Below are 21,194 nucleotides of genomic sequence, written 5' to 3' on the forward strand. Positions count from 1 at the left end.
TTCATCATGGTGGACCACATTCTGGCCATAAAACCCACCTTAACAAATATAAAAGAACAGGAATCTTTCATATAACCTATGTTCTCAGAGAACAATGAAATTAAACTAGAAATGAAAACCTGAGAGACAGCCAGAAAACTTACAAGTATATGGAGATTAAAAACTTACTTCTAAATAAAATGTGAGTCAAAGAAGTCTCCAGAGAATTTTAAAAATATTTAGAGCTAAATGAAAATAAATTTTTGTCAACATGTGTGGAATGCTGTGAAGGCGGCACTCAGAAGGCAATGTAAACTTTAAACGTATACATTAAAAAAGAAGAAAGATCTAAAATCTTGAGAGAAAAGGGCAATTTAAGCCTAAAGCAAGCAGAAGAAAATAAATTAAAAAAACTAGATTAGATATCAATGAAATTAGAAATAGGAAAACAATAGAGAAAAATCAATGAGATATGTTTCTTTAAAAAGATCATTGAATTTATAAGCCCCTAGTGAGGCTAAGCAAGAAAAACGAAAGAAGACACAAATTATTAAATATCAGAAATGAAAGAAGGTCATTACTGAGCACAAGAACATTATAAAGACAGTAAAGGAATAGTATCTGACAACATTTAATAACATAGATAAAATTGGAAGGCTATATCAATGCTATGTAATACAAAATTTTAAATATATGTAATTTGATTTTAAACTCTCTGATAGAATATTTCATCCTTTTTTGCACCCCATGTAGTTTCTTATACATATAATTTCTAAAAATATGGAGTTATTAATAAAAGTTTTCCAATATCTTATCTTTTTTTTTAATGCTGTGTCTTCATTACATCAAAATAATGTATGTCTGTTTTTCCACACACCATCTGCAGAACAAAACGACAATATTCCTTGAAAATATAAAAATACCTTATGTTCTTACTCTCTCAGCTTTTTGGATTCAGTGTCACTGAGAAAAAATTAATTGGATCACTCTAAATGAGAATGCAACTGAAGTAATAGTTTGGAGGTAAAAAGACAAAAAGTAGCCCAATGTAGAATGAGAGGATGATGTGCTTGCCAAGACTAGAAAAGTTTGGACCTCAGCATCCAATGGAGGTCATTGGATGGAAGAAGAGTGTGTGAAGCACCGAAGGAAGGCTGAACTTCTGCATTACTGATAAGGAGGCTGAGTAAAACTCCCTGTGCTCCAGCTTGGAATAAAGGGATAGAAGCCTTGCTTATATCACCTTTATTTAAATGTACCATATGGGCTTGGATGATATCAGTGACCAAAATGCACACTCGATAGCAGAGAGACTGTCAGGTGTATTGACCTGTGGAAATGTCTCTTTCCATGGGCCCCAAAGATGGCTGATGTTGGACATCTTGACTTTTTGTCAAGGGAGAACTCAGAGCCATGTTGTACATGATTGAGAGCAAAAGAAATAAGATATTTTCTTTTGCATTTCATATTGAAGTGAAGGAGGGGATTCATAGACTTGCACTTCATAAATGTTATCTTTGTGAATAACATTACCAAGAGATTTATACAGAATATCCCAGAGTACTTCAAACAAGCGAGATCAGATAGATGAGGTTGTTCTGATGTGTACCTCAAGTTTAGGGTCTAGGTATTCAAGTCAGATGGGCCCCATTTCAAATCCTCTGTCATTTATTTTCTGATTTTGAATAATTTATTTAATTTCTGTGAGTTTTGGTTTCCTTACTGCCAAAATAGATAATAATATGTACAATGTTGGCTTGTTCTGAGAATCACATGAAAAAGCATAAAGCACCAAATATAGGATAATAAGCAGTTGTTATCGTGAACTAAAAAGAAGAAAACATAGTTCTCAAACATGTGAAAAGAGAAAAGCTTTTTTTTTATGTGTGTTTGCTTTTGCTTTATTCTTTTTAGGAATATAATGTAGAGGAAAGAGTTTCAAGCCATTTCGGTGTTGGTCACTAATGATTTGGAGGCTCTCGCCTAAAGTGTGAACTTCTATAGTCATTGTCACAGATGACATAGATTTTAAGTTTAGAAGGAAATGGCATGTAACTTTTCTGATATTTTAGGAGTTCTCTGGGGGTGGATATATGTGAAGTGAAATGGAAGAAGAAACTCTGTTAAATAATGAAGGAATTGTGAAATCACACTTTAAATTACTGAGATTTCTTATGGATTGTGGAATTCTGCTGTGAATAGAGCAGAGTCGCTGGGTTCTACAGTGGGGAAAAGTTTCTGCCTTGGAAAAGCAGAGTTATAATGTAGATAGAATATCCCTAAAAGAAGAAATCTCTTTTACAAATGCAATTATTTATCCAATAAATATTTATTATCTATCAACTTTGTGCCAAACACTGTTCCAAATGGGTATTAACCTGATTAAATCCCTCAGGGACATGGCATTCTAGTTGGTAAGAAAGACCACAAATAAGTAAAGAATTTCATAAGTGCTAATAAAAGAAAAAAAAATGTGCTGGGATAAAAGTTAATATAAGGGTATCTTAATTACATAGTTCCCCTAACAATTTACATGGTGGCTGAGATCAAGAGTAATATCAGAAAGTGAGTGGAAACTGGAGGACAAGCAAAGAGCAATGGGAAGAATGTTTCAGGAAGGGTAAAAAAAGCAGCAAAGGCACTAAAGTGACAAATAGATTGATCCATTCTAGGAAATTGAGAAGGCTGGCATTCGTTGGGTGGAAAAGTCTGGAGAAACAGTCATTCAAATTCACCTGTTTCTCTCCTTCATAGAGAAAGGGTTGGGGATAGGGGAAAGGAGGTAAGCTTCAGGTCCAGTGAATAGAGGAGGGGATACAGGCAGCAGTCCTTTCCCTCAAGGTGGTGAAGTTCAAAGACAAAACTCTCTATTGCAGGACTGCCTGCTCTCCCAGAACTCAGGTCTCTGTTAAGCTAATCATCTTGTCTCTTTTCTCTCTGTTAGATGTTCCAAGCTAGAAAAGGGAGAATTTGAACTATTGTCTAGAGATAGGCTGAAGAGAATGGCAAGACAACCTCATTCTTGCATATTATTTACATGGTCATTCTGTAACTTTTATTACACTATAGGAATCTGGACAGAGCCTGCACATGCCACTCTGCATAGATGAACATGGTTCCTGAACATGAGACCATCAGCAGAGCAAGGAATTATGAGCAGGAAAAATCTACCCATAGATGCACAAGTAGGAACAGGAGAGTTTCTGAATAATAAAGCCTATAGATACTTATGCCAACATTCCAGTAGGTTTTGGCAGCTGTTTTCACAGAAAGTTTAACTCTGTTATATCTTTTCTTTCTTCTCTTCTTGTTCTCTTCTATCTCCTGAGAAAGTGTCTTCAAATTCTCCCTTCTGGAATCTTTCTATGTCCACTTTGCTCAGCTGTGATTTATACCTCTTCTAACCTCTACAATGAAATGTCTGATTTTAGACTTGGCACTTAGAACTCACTGGATTTAGAAGAAAAAGTGATTTTTGTATGAATACATGTTGCTCCAAGCTCCTTGAGATCAGAGAGTAGCTTCTACCATTGAATTTTTTTCTCCTACTAAGGTGTGATACAAAATATATTTTCTGATGAATGAGTTGGGGTTTAAAAAATACACTTAGTGAAAGAAAGCTAAAGAAACATTGGTATCCAACGTCCAGTATCCACTGGCAATACCAATATCCACTGGTATTACACCAATCTTAACTAATCACGGGAGCTCTGTCCAATACCTTGCCCCAAGAGATGATGGAATCTGGAAATTAGATTGCTACCATAAATTCAAGGTCTCATGAACTTACCCTTCAGAGAAATGCAGTCTTCCCCTTAATTCTGAAGTAAACAGTTGACTCTTTCTAACTTCTGATTTGTAATATAGTTTTATGCAGAACATAGGGCAAGTACCAACCTTAAATTAAACTGCCCACTGGGTTTCCCACCAGTCATTCTGGTACTTACCAGTTCCTTGTACTTGTGAGATGAACCTTGTCTCCCTTCTTTAACTTTTCTTATTAACAATAGGCTGGATTGCTATTTCAACCCAAAGGATCATCAATCTTACCAAAATGGAGCCAGACAACTCCTGTTGATATGCTCTAAACATCATATTGGATTTCTCAGATAACAAAACCAACACTTGGAAGTTTTCCCTGCTATCAGCGCTCAGACTCTACCCTCTTATTTCCATCTTAGTGATGTAACAACATTTGTCTTTCATGGGGAATCTCTCATTTGTGAGCTCATACTAGTTGTAATGATCAAAAGATGCTTAATATCAATATTGTGGCTCTTGTCACAATACTGGTGAAAAATAAAGGTGTTTAAATTTCTCTTCTAAGTTTAGTATGAGAATCTGGGTCATATGGAAAATCTGGGGGGGGCAATAAAAATAAGATATAATCTGTAGGTTCAATAGTTATGTTTCCAACCCAAACTTAGGTCTACTAGCTTGACACACAGCAAAGTCAATATAGTGATACCAGGTTGTGGTGAAGAAAAGTACAGTGTTTATTGCATGGTAACAATCAAGGAGAACAGGCAGGTCATGCTCAAAAGTCCTGAACTCCCCAGTGGCTTTTAAGGATGGGTTTTTAAAGACAAAGTGAGGGAGAAGGTTGTGAGGAATGTGATCAGCTAATGAACAATTTTCTGATTAGTGGGTGGTGAGGTAACTAGGTGAGGTCACAGGGGTTAGCATTATCAATCTTCAGGCTCCAGCTGGTCTGGGGGATATGTGCTCATGGTCATTATTCTCCAACTGGTTGGGATCTGGTTTCCACAAAACAACTGAGGAATGTGCATTAGACTTTGTCTTTACCTTTGAGACAGAACTAGGAGCCTGTTGGGCTGATTTATTTCTTAAGCTAGTTATATCCCTTCCTGACTGTCCTATCTTTGTTTCTGCATTCCTTTGCTTTCTCTAATCAGGAACTCTGGGGCTTGTTTCTTTCTCTATTCATGGATGGCCTAGGGGCCACAGTTTATTCCCACAGTCTTTTTCCTAATCATCATTAAGCAGGGGGCTCTGGGCGTTCTGTCACCAAGAACAGAGGTCTCTACATAGGTCTGCTCAGTTTCAGTTATTTGGAACAACACGATGTTTTTCAAAAAGATAAAATTGTTTTATTAAATGACAGGTCTGAGCAAACACCAACTGTATATAAAATAATAAAAATTTATTTATAAAAACAAATGTTTTACAAATTATTTTAAGAAAATTTGCTATTTCATAAGCTATATATAAAAACATCATCATCATGGTGGGGACTCTTGTTACACTATTCTTGATGCCTTCAAAATCCAAAGGACAGTTCATCAAATACCTTCATTTTCTTATTTCTAATCTTTTTCTCTACACCACCTTAACCATTCATTCCCTTAGAAATATCACAAAAACTTATCATTACCATTATCTGTCACCTCAAAAATATCAATTTTAGGTATTCAATTTTTTGAGCTCCACCACCTATATTTCTAGTTCACTCTTTATAATATCCCTATTTCAACAATTTTCAAAAACAGAGTTCCAATCCAGTGAGGCTTCTAATTTTTAACTGTTCATCTCTGCCATCACAACCTCAATTTCTTTAAGCACAGAAGATTCCATTGTCTGTTTTGCTAATTATTCCTTTTAACACAACCTCAAATCCCATGATCCTCCCAACCTCTATTAAACCTCCTTGCATAACTTCAACTTTAATTAAATCCAATTTCTCTTCTAGTCTAATCTATACTCAAGTAAGTGAATATGGAAGGAGAAAAACACGCAACTGTGCTGACCAAATTCACAATCTGTTTATGACCAAACCTTAAGAAAACTTGGTGCTGTCCAGCAAAAATACTGTATTTCCCTAAACATTATGCTATCCTACTCCCTTATATAACTATTTTATCTTTTCCCCACTTTGCTCAAATCTCCAATACCTGCTCCTTTCTCACTCTGTGCTTTGTGCTCTCCTTATTTATTTCACTGAGAAATTAGTAGCAGTCAAAGAAGAACAATTTCTCATCTCCACCAGACCTAACATTTCATCTCCATTCATACATCTATGTATTTTCTTTCTTCTAGAGACAACAGATAAATTGTCTCTACTCCTGAGGCCAACTCCATCACCAATGTGAATGATTCTATCCTCTTGCTTTCTCAAGGACCTTGTTCTTGCATTGTCTCCACAGTCTCCTGCATTATACAATTTTCAGTCTCCTCTGAAGACTTCAACTTCACTGCAATAGAATCTCCAGTGTATCTTCTATCTTTAAGAAAACTTTTCTTTGACTTACATATCTCCTTCAAGCCACCACTCTTTTATTCCACTCCCATTTATAATAAAAATTCTCAAAGGATTTGTCTGTTTTCCTATCTTCACATTATCTGTTCTCATTTCCCCCTTGAATTCACTCCAGTAAGCGGTTAGTCTCACCACTTTATGGAAATCATGATGATGACCAATGACTCCTGGGTTGTCACACACATTGGCCAATTAATAGGTTTCCCTTACATAAGATATATGTGCAATGAAAGCACGAAAAAAGTTGATTACACATTTCTTCCAGACATGTTTTTTACTCTTGCTTTCTGAAGTAGCAGTTTTCTCATTTTCCTCTTCTCTCATGCTGCACGCTCAACATCTTGCATCTGCTATCTGATTGTCAGAGGGTGCCAGGGATCAGATCATTGTCTTCTCTTTGCTGTTGGCATACAGTCCTTGGGTGATTTGATTTAGTTTCATGTCTTTACAAACCAACAACACCCTAATGATTACCAAATTTTACCACCAGGCTGACCTCTCCTCTGAGCCTTGGCTCATTTTACCAAGTGACTACTCAACAGTTCCATTTAGATATTTTCTTGGTTTTATCCACACAGCCCCACTCCTTCACAAATTCCCTTTCCCTACATCTTGGTTAATGGCATCATTTTCACTTGGTTGTCCAGTCTCATACCTCCCCAATGTAACAGCAAGTCTTATTGGCTCCATTTTCAAAATGTATCTCAAATACAACTACTTATTCACCAACTTCACTGTTCTCAACCTACTCAATCCACATTTTCTCTCACTTGAGCTATGAAAATAGCCTCCAAAACAGACTCCTTTCACATTTGCCTCACTCTGTATTCTGGAAAAAGTGACATTTTAGAAATGCAAATAAGACAATTCACTTCCTCCCTTCAAAATCTGGCAGTTTTTTTCCATTACAATGAAGAAAATTATTCAGCATTCTTACCAGGAGCCACTCAACCCTAAGTAATTTACCTCTGTTTATCTGTTTTGCCTCATCTCCTATCCCTCTTCTCACCACTTATTCTGTAGCACCTGCACTGGTCTTTTTGATACTCCTCAAGTGTCTAAGAATTATTCCACTTCAGTACCTTTGCAATTGCTGTATTTTCCTGCAGATTTTCCTTTAGCTTCTTCACTTATTTCTGTCAGGTCTTTTGCTCACATTTGACCCCTTTAAAACAATCTCATTTCTCATTATCCTCTAATCATCATGATTCATTTTTGTCATATCATATATGTCACATTAAAATGTTTTAACATCTATTTGTTACTTGTTTATTTGGGGGTTTATTCTCCCACCAGAACATTAGTCTCATGAGAGCAGGTACTATGCTTTTCCTTGTTACCTGCCTTATTCTTGCCCCAGGCTGGATATAGAAATGAAACAAAACACTTTTCCCAGGGATTCTTGGATTCTTGTTCAATCTCTCTGAGGCTTCTATTAATGCTTTTGCTATTTTACCACCCCTAATTTCAATGATATCTAGAGTCTGATTGTGTATGTAGTCCCTTCTTAAGGACCCAGTTACCATACGCACTCTCATAACCCTCCAAATATCCCCCATACAACTTCTATCCACGGCAAAAGGATTCCTATTTCTTCTTCTTCTGTGGTGGGACTGTCTCTCATACCATGTTCTCCATTCTTGTCTTGTAATAAAATTTTGGTTCTGGATTTCAAGCAAGCTTTCTTTCAAGTCCATATTTCTGTTTGTGACTATTCTTCTCCAGACAAACCAGAAAGTGGTAGGAGTGAGGTCAACTGCAAAATCAAAAGACAATTATGATCAGCATTTTCATTTTGTGATATTTCTACAATGTACTTCATATCCAGTTACGAATTTGCAGGCATAGAGATCAGTGGAGTAGAAGACATCAAACACATTTCTTCACTCCAAAAAGAACCAAAGCATATCTTGTGCCCATTTATAAACTCAATGGTCATACAATATAAAAAGATGTGTATATATATATATATATATATATGAATAATAATAACATGAATAAATGTAAATTACATAAGAAAAATTAAAGTGTCATAAAATTGAGAGACTGGAGCCTCTTGGAAGATATTGAGAAAGAGGTATCATTTAAGTTGAACCTCATAGGGAAGAATTAGTTTAAGATGTGCTAAGGTAAGGAGAGGAAACCAAAGTATTAAAGTCTGAATCTAACATCAATGAATGAATAAATGAATATATAGGTAAAATCATTTATTTATTCTTTTAACAAATAAACATGTTAGGATAGCCAGGTAAAATAAAAGATACCCAGTTAAATTTAAATTAGAAAACAGTGAATATTTTTAGTATAAGTATGTACCATATATTGCATGGAATATATTTATACTTTTAAAAGTTTATTTAACATCTGAAATTCAAATTTAACTGAGCATCTTATATTTTCATTTGTTACATTTAGCAACCCTAATTTTATTGAGTATATGTCCTACATATATTCTAGGCATTGTGAACATGAATTTAAATCAAAGATAAGCACTTGCCCTTGATTTGCTTGCTGTTTATTAGAAGGTATATATGTAACCCTTTGAAGGTTGGATATGCCAAGGGGAATGAGAACAGAGAAAGAGAAAACTCGTTACATGTAAATCATTGAACTGCAACACAATTTTTGTAAGCCTATTTTGTAAGCCTATATATATATATATATATTTAATCTACCATAAGTCTAAAAGTAATGAAAGTGACTCCATTCTGCCTAATATCTAGAAAATAGCAGCATTGGTCTCAGATGAGAAAAGTGAGGCTTAGAGAGATTGCCCGAGGATTGAATTTATTCCATGACACCATTCTGGCCTTTTTGATCTAGAAAGGCTCAAGAATCAAGACCCATTGTTGACATAACCCTCTATCCTTGAGGTCCTGGGGTGTTCTCCTGTACCCCCTGTCCCTCTCAGCTCACCAGGGACTGAAACCTGGAAATATCTGTGAGCTCTTCCCCTCCACTTCCCCTCTCCAGTCCCCCTTCCCTGTGGGAGGTCAGGGCATCTCTGTGATTGGCACTGGCTGCTCACACACAGACCTAGGATGACATCACTAGTGAAGCGTCTCCACTGAGTAAGACGGTCTCTTATCTTGTTTGCCTTTGGGTACAGTTGAGAAAGACTTCAGGCGTCTTCCCTAGGAGAGGCCCCCAAATGAGTTTGTAGACCAGGATCCCATCTGCAGCTCCAGCTAGGAGAAAGAAGTGAGACTCCCTGACTGTTCTTCATAAAGGACCATCTCTTTGTAAAGTGTCAGCATCAAGGCTGTAGCGTCTATCTCCTGGAGACAGCCTGCATCCCCATCATGTACCTCAGGCTGTTTGCAGGGACAAGCCATGGTTAGGATGAGATGGCAGTAGGACTAGACCGCAAGATGTCTCTTACCCTCCTTTCCAGGACCTTCTGAAAGTTAATCTACTTGCTATGGACTGAATTATATCTCCCCAAAATTCATGTGTGGAATCCCTAATCCCCAAATTGATGGTATTTGGAGATAGAGCCTTTGGGCAGTAATTAGGGTTAGATGAAGTCATGAAAGTGGAGCCCCTGTGAAAAGGGATTAATGCCCTTATAAGAAGAGGAAAAAACACCAGAGTCCTTTCTCTCTCCACTTGAGCACACATCGAGAAGGTGGCTGTCTGCAAGACAGGAAGCAAGCTCTCACCAGAATCCATCCATGCTGGCACTTTTATCTTGGACTTCCAGCCTCAAGAATGTGAGAAGATAACTTTCTGTTATTCAAGCTGCCTGGTCTGTGGTATCCTGTTATGGCAGCCAGAGCTGAGTGAGACACTACTGTAAAAGTCTGACCTAAAGTCCAATCACAATAGTGGGCAAGGTGAGGGGGCAAGATCAGAATATGGCTGTGATTTAGGAATCCAGAAGCCTGTTCAATTGCACTGTCCCTGTGTTGGAAGAGACTGTCAGGATAAGGGGTGCAAAGAACAGGAGGGTCAAAAAAACAAGCACTCAACAAAAGTAACTCTAAACACTTCCCCATTAATCTGGTCTACCTATTGCCAAAGTGAGTGCAGGGTCTCAATGTAGCATAACTGAGAGAAATCTCTAAGTCGACCTGCTGATATATGTATTTTCCATGTGGCATCTGTGGAAGTGACCATCTGGTCTATTTGACAACTGCAGTCCTCACTAGAAGGAAATGAGATCTTTCTGGGTTTGACAAGTCAGCCTCTGAGAACCTCCTTAATGTGAGTCTGCCCTGGGAAATGGAACCACTCTGAGTGCTGACGATCCAGGTGTCAAGCCTCCAAGACTGAGGATGGTGCTTGGACTGTGGCTCTTCCCCCAAGGTGAATGGTGATTCAGGATCCTCTGACTTTCCCCTGGTGGCTCCCTGTCTATTTCCTTATCTTTCTTCTTCAAATGGTAACAGGCCCCTTAATAAATCTAGAGCCTCTCTTTATCTCAAAAAATTTAACTGAGCAAAATTTAAAACTCTATTTCCCTATCTTTCTTTGGCTAGCCACTTTTTTAAGGACACTTTATAAATTTGACCTTTGTTCCCAATAGTTTTTCTCCTTCACCACAGTTGTTCATTATCGCACCAACTGTCAAGCAAGCTGACAGAGTGGTTGATCTAGAAGCATCATGATAAAAATCAAGAAAGGAAATCCAAAAAATTTAAAGTATGGTTTAGAAAACAAATAGTATAATTTTCTTGCAGAATAATATCTTACAAATTATCAGCAGATTAGAATCAGAAAATTCTAGGACTGGAGCTGAGTTTAGAAATCATCTAATCTATCTCTTTCATGTCACGACTGGGGAAATTGATAAAACAATTGGAGAGTGAGAGGGAGAAGAGAGGGTGAGTAAAGAGAGAGAGTGATTACATTGGAGCCTGCAATTGAAGCTGTATGTTTCCATGTCACAGTTTGTTTAAAATTCTAAAGCATTACATGCAAACAGACAACTACATAAAACATGAATGAGCACCTCAGCGAATTATCACCAAGTGAATATGCATGTGAAACCAAAACCTCAGGTGGATAAATTAAGCATTGCTGACACTCCAGAAGCACTCCCTCTTGCCCCTTCTCCATCACTACTCAATCTTTCTGAAGGTGACCAGCCTCTTTTTTATGATATTAACATCCACATTTTAAAATGAATGGTCTTCCTATCATCCATGCATCCCTAAATATTGTATTTTAGTTTTGCCTTTTTATACACTTTGTAATGGTAACATGAAATATGTATACTTTTGTCTGTCTTTGCTCACTCAGTATTTGTATTCATCTGTGTTGTAGCGTTAGCTGTGGCTTGTTGGTTTTTTGCTGCCGAATAGAACTTCATGGTATGAACATTACACACTTTATGGTCTAACTTTTCTGTTGATGGACAATTAAGTTTTTTTGAGGTTTTGCTCATTATGAATAACACTGGTATGATTTTGTTTTGTTATGACTTTTGATGCACATGCTAAATTATAATGTATGCATATATTCAGGATTTTACTGCCAAACAGATTTTACTGTGAAACAGACCAATGTCTAATGAGAGCAAATGTCACTTCCTAGTCTTGTCAGTATAGAAATCAAAATAAAGAGACCTTTAAAAGATACAAGAAGTGATATAAATATTTGGGAACCTGGAAAAAAATTAAAGTTGTGTGGAGTAGCAGGAAATAAGATGAAAAATCTGAATTTAAAAATTTAACTAAAAGACTGGAAAGAAAACAAGCTATTTCTTCCCAGTGCATTTAAATATAAGCCTTGGTGCCAGGTTGCCCTTCATAGACAATGGCAATGATTCACAAATTATTATGCTTGCTGAAAGAGTCACATTAGCTACTTGAACAAAGTAGCCTGTGTAGGCTACTCTTTATAACTAATCTTGAATCACCCATTAATTTTATTTATTATAAAGTTTAAAGACATGGTCGTATGTCTAAGGAAAAAGAAATGTTTGGATAGGTCCTGAGACAAGCATTGTAGAACTAAAGTCTCAAATCAGTATGAAATATAGTTTTCATCTGTCCCTTGCTTGAAATACTATTTAAATAAGCAGTTATCTAGGTGAGAAAAGAGTCATGTGGATTTGGCAGGTTCAGAAATTTGAACATTCTTGGAAGCTTTGAATCCAGAGGATTAGACTGGAGGCAAGCTGAAATTGTGGCAGAAAATAAAACTACCCAAGAGTGGCTCTTAGACCACTGGCAAGTAAATGGTTAAAAAAAAACCAGCATTCTGGATTGAACAAATTGTTTCCATGGCTTCTGGAAAAATTGAGAACAAGTGCCAGTCTGCAAAACTAAAAGAAAATAATCCAGTCCCCCTCAATGTGTACGAAACACATATTTCCTCTTCTAAAGGAATGAACCATTATAGAGAAAAACCTACACACAAGTTGCTGCATTGTAGCACAGAAACTGATGGTGTGTCAACCTAGACTAGTGGAAAGGCTCTGGGCTTTAGAGGTAATATTCACCTGTGTTCAAATACCCTGTGACCTTGGGCAAGTTACTTAATCTTCACGATTTCCGGTTTTCCTCTTTGTACAATAGATTAAAATGCCTTCCTGGCATGGTACTTGTAAACTGTAGGAGTGTTAATGGAGGATTATTACATTCCCAGACCCCTGCAGGGACTCAATCATTAGCATTTTCTTTGCATTCATTCAACAAGTAATTATTGAGCACCCAGCATTTGCCAAGGACAGTTCTTCACGCAGAGAATAATATAAACCAAAACAACAATCTTCCTTCAAGGAACTGACAGTATAGTGTTTGTGAGGGGAAAGGAAAAAGCAAGCAGCCATGGACACATGTCATTTGGATCTCCTGTCAGGAAATTACCATCTGTTCTTCTGTTAGGGATGCAGTTATCTGCAGCATTTGATCTGAGGACACACTTCCCAGGCAGCCTCCAGCTGGTGATTCAGTATGGTTTGTGTCCTTGGGCCTGGCTATTTCTGTGTGATCCTTTGCATCCAAGCTCACCATTTAGCTGTCTAAGATTTTCTCAGATCCACACTGCAGCCTGAAGCTTTTCCCACCCAGCTTCCTTCCTCTTTCACAAATGTCGGACCAGCATGATGGCCAGAAAGCTGTCCTGCCTACTCCTACTCCCCTACCTTTTATCTGTCATGGGCGTTCCCCCATTATTCTTCTCCCTTTGTCTCAGGTTTGCTTTCTGGAAGATGCATCCAACACATGTGGCGTGTTTGAAAGTGAAAAGTGCAGGAAAACATCACATTGGAACTATACAGAGACAGTCCCTTGCACTGTTTGTGGGATGTTTTCTGTTCCCTGTGGAGGATTCCTGCCCTAACCGCACCTAAGCCATATTTTCCTCTATCATTGTGGGAAAGAGGCTGGTCAATGCTGACACTAAAAGTACACGAATAAGTATTCAATTTTAAAGAGACAGTTGTTCCAACCACATTACCTTATTCAAGTAAGTTTTGCAATCCATAGAGTGAGGCTAATTCACAAATTCCAGTCCCCTGTTCTGCTACACAATAATGTCGGGTTAATGGATAAGAAGAAAATTATCATAGCTCTCTTGACATCTGCTGCATAGAGTGAAATGCAAACTCATAACTGCTGCAGGCTGTGTTGTCACGAATTCTTTTCTTTTTATTTAGAAATTCCCATTGGTTATGAATGTGATTCTGCTTTCTTGGCAGCTGCAGTGGAATTCTGCAAGTAGCTCATGTCATCAGTTAATTCTTTGAAAGTTATTCCACTGACTGGTTGGCAGCCAACTGAAAAACCAAACTCAGGTAGGGCTGACTGCTGTGCAGAAGCTGAGCCTGTAGGTTATGCACAAGCTGATTAGCCACCAAAAATAATAGTGCAGTCCATTTTAACAAGAATCTAGTGGATTAGCAACAATTCACTCTGAAATGTTCTCAACTTATTTATATCTCATTGAAGTGAAGCCCATTTTGTTCTGGCTTTTGTTTTCTCTTTTTTATCACAGAATCTATATAACAGCGTTTCTCTTTAGATTTATGACATACACCACTCCCCTCGTGACTCTAGGGATTCATTGTTGACTAGTACTGCTTGTCCTCATTCTTGCACTTGCTTTTCCAGTGTGAATATGCTTCTTCTGCTATCCCCCTTAATAGTTCAAAGGGTATAAATTGATGCCTATGATGAGATTCTACAGATTCCTTCACTCATGCAGGATGTATTGAGAAGAAAAGTCTGCATTCGAATCTGTGCTGGGATTACAAAAATGGCATGAATTGCCTCCAGAGAGCATAAGTTTACCTTCCTAGAATGGGAGATATTTATATAAAGTAATAATACAAATAATGTAATTTTTTACTGTAATAGTACACAAATAAAGAGTTATATCAGCACCAAGGACAAAGTGACTTTTGCTTGGAGGAATTTCAGAAGGCTCTCAGGAAGATCTAGGGAGATACAGACTGCCTGTCATCTCCACCAACCTCCTCCATGTCTCCTTCCCATAAACATATTCAGCACCTGTCCCAATCTCACAACTTATAGCTGTCATTAAGATAGATAGAAATTCTGGAGCCCACCCAACTTGAATCATGTCAGAATGTCCCAGGTTGTCAAGCAAGGTATTGTAAGGTGTGAGAACAGTATGTGCAATGATACAAAGAAGCAAAAGGGAAATTATAAATCATTACATTTTCATTAAGATTTGAATAATATAATGTTAGGAATTGATACTGAGAATGTAGTCAAGGGACAGATGGTGAAGTGCCTTTATTCTGTGCATTATATGCTGAGCAAGGGACAGATGGTGAAGTGCCTTTGTTCTGTGCATTATATGCTGAGCAAAGGAGTCCTATCCTTTTTTTTTTTTAAACAACTTGTTGGAGTATAATTGCTTTACAATGGTATGTTAGTTTCTGCTTTATAACAAAGTGAATCAGTTATACATACACTTATATCCCCATATCTCTTCCCTCTTCTATCTCTCTCCCAGGAGTCCTATCCTATGTGTACTATTTTGGAAAACTCACATCACATAGACCAAACTCCTTATTTCTGTTATAGGAACCACTGATATTTATTGTCAAAAGGACCATTGATGTAAATTGATGACAATTTATCATTCACTAAGTAAACAGCTACTTCCAGAACATGCTCTGAAAAGAAATTGAAAGTGTTTATTCTCTTCAGTCTCAATTTTGCAAAAGAATTTCCTTTGTTGGCTTGCTAAGGTATAAAATTCTATTAAGTAGAGTCAGTTCTTTATGGATTTATTTTATTTCTATAAAATTTCCCTCAATGTTTTTAGCAGGGTTAACAGATCATGATTAGCTAATGATTTAGTGGATAAACTGATGACCACTGAAGGAAAATGAATAAGGCCTGGGAATCAGGGAGTACCATGGAAGAACAAAATGGAGACATTGGGATCACTTTCCAATCTGGACAACAGCCAGATTCAATTGCTCTCATTCATCCTGGGAATTATACCTTTGCACTGAAAATGTCTTGTAATTTTGTTATTTAATAGCAATTTATGCTATTATCCTTAAGCCACAATGGAGTGAAATTGCAGTCAACACAGTGATATAAACTATAATACAAGTCCTATCCTTGACAAAGGGAAAATGAAAACATACCTCAATATTAATGCCTTCTCTGTAACCTCTTATGTTTTCGTCATTCATTTCACAAAAGCTGGAAGGCTGCCAGATTCAGAAACAACATGTATTAGTCTGAGTACCATTGCAGAAAACAGAGTCTGTAGCTAGTTTCAATAAGAAAATATTTACTTCAGGAAAGCAAATAGTTTAATATTTGTTGGGTGAGCTGGAAGGACAGATTTTAGATGAGAAGTTCTCAACCCTGTCTCTGCATGGGAATCAATTGAGGAGATTTTGAAAATATCCATGTCCTGAATTCACCCTTTGAGATGATAATGAATGTCTGGGGTGCAGGCAGCAGTAATTTTACAACCCCTTTATGTGATTGTTATGTGTAGCCAAATTGAGACTGCTCCAAGTTGAGTACTCAGGGTTCCAAGAACCATACTACAGAATCAAGTCACCAAGGGAACTGCTGTTGCTCTACAACCAGGAAGCTGCTTGTTCTGTAATTTCACTGCTATCATCATGATCAGTGTCATGCAGTTCTAAACCTCTGATATTACAGCTGGTGCCAGCATGGTCTGCACCAGCAGAACAAATTTTTTGTGCCTTGACATCTCAAAAGTAAATGATGCTAGAACTCAATTATTTTAAAAACAGAAAACACACACACACACACACACCAGATGCCTCCATGACCAAATTTAGAGCAGAAAGAGCAAAATATGCAGAAAAATGGCTTCACTTTCCCCTCTCAGACCTGGAAGGAATTCATTTTATTGGCTAAGCAAAAATTACATGCAGTATTCTAGCTGCAAGGAAGCCTGGGATATGGCAATTTTTGCTCTGTATTCTTTGCAGTACTAGAAGAAACAATAGAAAAAAAGAGTGAAATAGAGGTCAAGGACCAATCTACTTTATCCCAACATAGCATATACAGAGAATTAATACTTATATTAGATATTTTATTTTAAAAACTGTCATTATTTAACATTTACTTATAAGAATCATCAACATTGTTTATAATTTGGCAATAGGTTTATCTTAGTACATTAAGAAGTAGAATTGTTTAAAATCATCATCTGTTTTCCACTCCAACATGAGCTTGGAACTTGTCACTATCATCCTCACAACAAGAAAAAATGTTCAACAAAAAAATACCAGCAAGTCTTCTTAGATTAACTGGAAAAGAGAGGGCTAACTGATATGTGAAAGCATAGAGGTAAGTGAATACAGAGAACCATAGCTTACCAGGAGCAGAAGTTGCCACTGGGGATAGAAACTGATAGGGACAATTAAATGGTAATTTAAAAATTATGAGAGGCTAAATGTGAACTAAATTGGAAGTTAAAAATTTCTAGGAACCCAGTCATATTGGGTCCCACACTTTCATGAGTTTGACCAAATCTCATGGTAAAGACAGTAGAAAAACTCCCTTGTACTTCAAGAAGGGGAAGTGGAAAAATAGCCATTTAAAAATATGGCCAGAGAACTTTGTTTTCCATGGTAGGAACTTGTCCTTAGTAGAAAATACTTTGGTGGAACCTTACTTGACTTCACAGAAGGACAATTGGCTGTCTCAAGGCCATTCCTGGCTTCCTATGGCATAACAAGGACACACAAGCATCTAGGAAACTCTTCTGAAAGTCACAGCCCAGAGACTTGAGCCCATTAAAAAATAGATTTCACCATAAGATTATAGAATGCTTTTTCTCCTCCCTGATATCTTAACACCACATCAACAGAACTCCAATATCATAACAGTGGATTACAACTGAGAGAGCTGCAGGACATGGACTCTACTTAAGATGGAAACCCAAAGACAATAGAGGAGATAACACCAATAATACTAGAGGAAATAAAAGGCTTTCATACTTACAACTACAGTAAACATTAAACACAGCCTAACTCCTACCTAGATAAACATAAAACCTTACATTAAAGGCTGTTTGCCTCAGCCTTTATTATTGGATGCAACATTTACAGCTTTCAACAAAAAATTACAAGGCATGAGAAAAGGCAGGGAAAAAAGTGTGTGAAGATCAAAACTAAACTCAAATGTGACAGAGATTTTGGAATTACGAGATCAGAATATAAAATAACTATTATTAATAGGCTAAGTTCCTAATGGAAAAAGTAGGCAACAATAAAGAACAGATGGGTAATGTATGCAGAGATATGCATTAAGAAGAAATCAAAAAGGCATTTGAGAACTCAAAAATACTGTAAAAGAAATGGAGAATGCCTTTGACAGACTTATTAATAGACTCAGAAAGGCCATGGAAAGAATCAGTGAGCTTGAAGATATGTCAAAAATAAACATCCCAAATTGAAATGCAATGAGAAAAAAAATAAGAGAATATCCAAGAATTGTGGGAAAATTACACAATATAACATACATTAATGGCAACCCAATGGGACACCAGAAGGAGGAGAGAGAAAGGAAGAAAGAAAGAAACAGGGAGAGAGCGAGAGAAAGAAAGAAAGAAAGAAAGAAAGAAAGAAAGAAAGAAAGAAAGAAAGAAAGAAAGAAAGAAAGAAAGAAAGAAAGAAAGAAAGAAAAAGAAAGAAAGAAAGAAAGGGAAAAAAAGAAGTAAAGAAAGAATGAAGCAGAAAATTTGAAGCAATAATGGCTGAGAATTTTCCAAAATCAATGACAGATACCAAAACAGAGATCCAGGATGTTGAGAGAACACCAAGTAGGATGCATATCAAAAAATCTAAATCTAAGCATATTCAAATTGCAAAAAACCCAACACGAAAGAACAATCTTGAAAGAAGCCAGAGGGAAAAATAAGAATCTTTCCTATAAAGGAACAAGGGTAGGAATTATCCCAGCCATCTCTTTAGAAACCATGCAAGCAAGAAGACTAGAAAGAAATCTTAAAAGTTTTGATAGGAAAATAGCTACCAAGAATTCTGTATCTGGCAAACTTTTTTCAAGAGTGAAGGATAAACGATGGAGCATCCTGTGTAATATTGTTCAACACATTAAAAAAATGAAATTTCAAACAACGAAAAGACATGGAGGAACCTAAAATAAATATTACTAAGTGAAAGAAGTCAATCTGAAAATGCTGTATGATTCCAACTACATTACATTAGGGAAAAAAGCAGAACTGTAGAGACAACAAAAAGACCAGTGGTTGCTAGAGTGGGGGTTTGGGGTAAATTGGCAGAGCACAGAGGATATTTTGGGCAGGAAGTATATGGGAAATCTCTGTACCTTCCTCTTAATTTTGTTGTAAAACTGCTCTTAAAAACTGGTCTTTAAGAAAAGTAAAGAAGTAAAGACCATCTAAGACAAACAAAAACTAAAGGAATATGTCATCTGTAGGTGTGTCTTGTAAGAATTGTTAAAAGAAGTTTTTTGGAGTGAAGAAAAATTGCATACATCAGAACTCAGGTCTACATAAAGAAAGAAAGAGTGTTAGAAATGTATAAATGAAGATAAAATAAAATATTTTTTATTCTTACCTGATCTATTAGATGATGTTTTTTCAATATAATAATAGGAGCAGTGCATTGGGTGATTAGAGATTATGCATAAGTGAAATGAATGCAACAATGTTATGAGAGGTGTGTGTGTTGCAGGGGGAATTGAGGATACTCTGTTAGAAGAGACATGTAACACTCATGAAGTGGGTATTTGAGTGTATTATTTGAAAGTGTATTTAGATAAGTTGTAAATATAAACTGCAAACTCTTAAGATGAATACTCAAAAATAGAAATAAGTATAATTTACATGCTAAGAGAGAAGAGAAAATGGAATCAAAACCAAGGTGGTGAGAAAAAAGGGGAAGTTAGAAAACAAGGAAGGCAGGAAGGAAAGAAGGAAGAAAGGAGGAATGAAGGAAGGAAGGAAGGGAGGAAGACAGTGAAAAAGGAAGAAAAAGGAGGCAAGAGCAAGGAAGAGAAAACAGTTACAAATATGGTATATACAAACCCACTGTATCAACAATTACTTTAGTGTGAATGATCTAAATACACCAATTAAAACACAGAGTATCACAGAGTTGATAAAAAAGAAGATCCTAAAACATGACTGTATTTAAACTTACCAGAGCCATCAGTCAACTGGATTTAATTGACATTTATAGAATAATTCATCCAACAATAGCAGGATACACATTCTTCTCAAACTCAAATGAAATGTTTACCAGTATAGATTACATTCTGAGCTACAGAATGCACCATAAAAGTTTTAAAAGTATAAAGATCACATGAAGTACTCTTGAAATCACAATGGCATGAAACTAAAAATGATAACAGAAAGGTAGCTGAAAATGCCCAAATATTTGGAGATTAATCAATATACTTTTAAATAATACATGGGTCAAAGTGTCAAGAGAAATTAAAAATATTTTGAATTAAGTGGAAATGAAAATATTACTTATCAAAATTCTGAATCAGAGAAAGCAGTGCTAAGAGGGGAACATATTGCATACATGATATTAGAAAATAAGAAAGACATAAAATCAACAAGCTAAGCTTTCATCTTAGGAAACTGGAAAGAGAACAATATAAATCTAAAGCAAGCAGAAGTAAAGATAGAATAAAAATGAGAATAAAAATTACAAAATTGAGACAGGAAAACAATAGGGAAAATTAATGAACTCAAAGCTGGTTCTTAGAAAATATAAATAAAATTGATAAACCTCTAGTTAGGCAAACAAGATGAAAGAGAGAAGACCCAAACTACTGATATTAGAAATGAAAGAAAAGGACCATCCCTACTGCTCCCACAAACATTAAAATGTTAATAAGGGAATATTATAAACAATTCAATGCCCACAAATTTGATAACTTAGATGAACTGAAACTTGAAAGGCACAATCTACCTAAACTCACAAAAGGATAAATAGATAATCAGAATAAGTTTATAACTATTGAAGAAAATGAATGAATAATGAATAACATTACAGAAAAAGTAGTTCAGGTTCAGATGGTTTTGTAGGAATTCTACCAAACATATAAGGAGAAATGATACTAATTATCTACAATATCTCTGAGAAAATAGAAGTAGCGGAAAACTTCCTAACACACTCAGAGGACATTACTTTAAATACAAAACCAGACAGACATTTCAAGAAAGGAGAATCATAAACCAATATCTTTCATGAATATAAATGCTAAATTTGTAAAAATGAAAATATCAAATTGAATCCAACAATGTATAAAAAATATTATACATTATAACCAAGTGGGATTTAACCCAAGTATGCAAAGTTGATTCAACATTTGAATATCAATTAATGTAATCTATCATCCTAAGCTAAAGAAGAAAAATCATATGGTGATATCAATAGGTGCAGAAAAAGCATTTGGCAAAAACCCAACACTGACTATTGATAAAGATGCTCAGTAAACTAGGAATATAAGGGATATTCCTC

This window comes from Aethalodelphis obliquidens, unplaced genomic scaffold (genome assembly GCF_003676395.1).
Source record: "Aethalodelphis obliquidens isolate GAN/ISIS:26980383/991018 unplaced genomic scaffold, ASM367639v1 scaffold74, whole genome shotgun sequence".
Classification (NCBI taxonomy): Eukaryota; Metazoa; Chordata; class Mammalia; order Artiodactyla; family Delphinidae; genus Aethalodelphis; species Aethalodelphis obliquidens.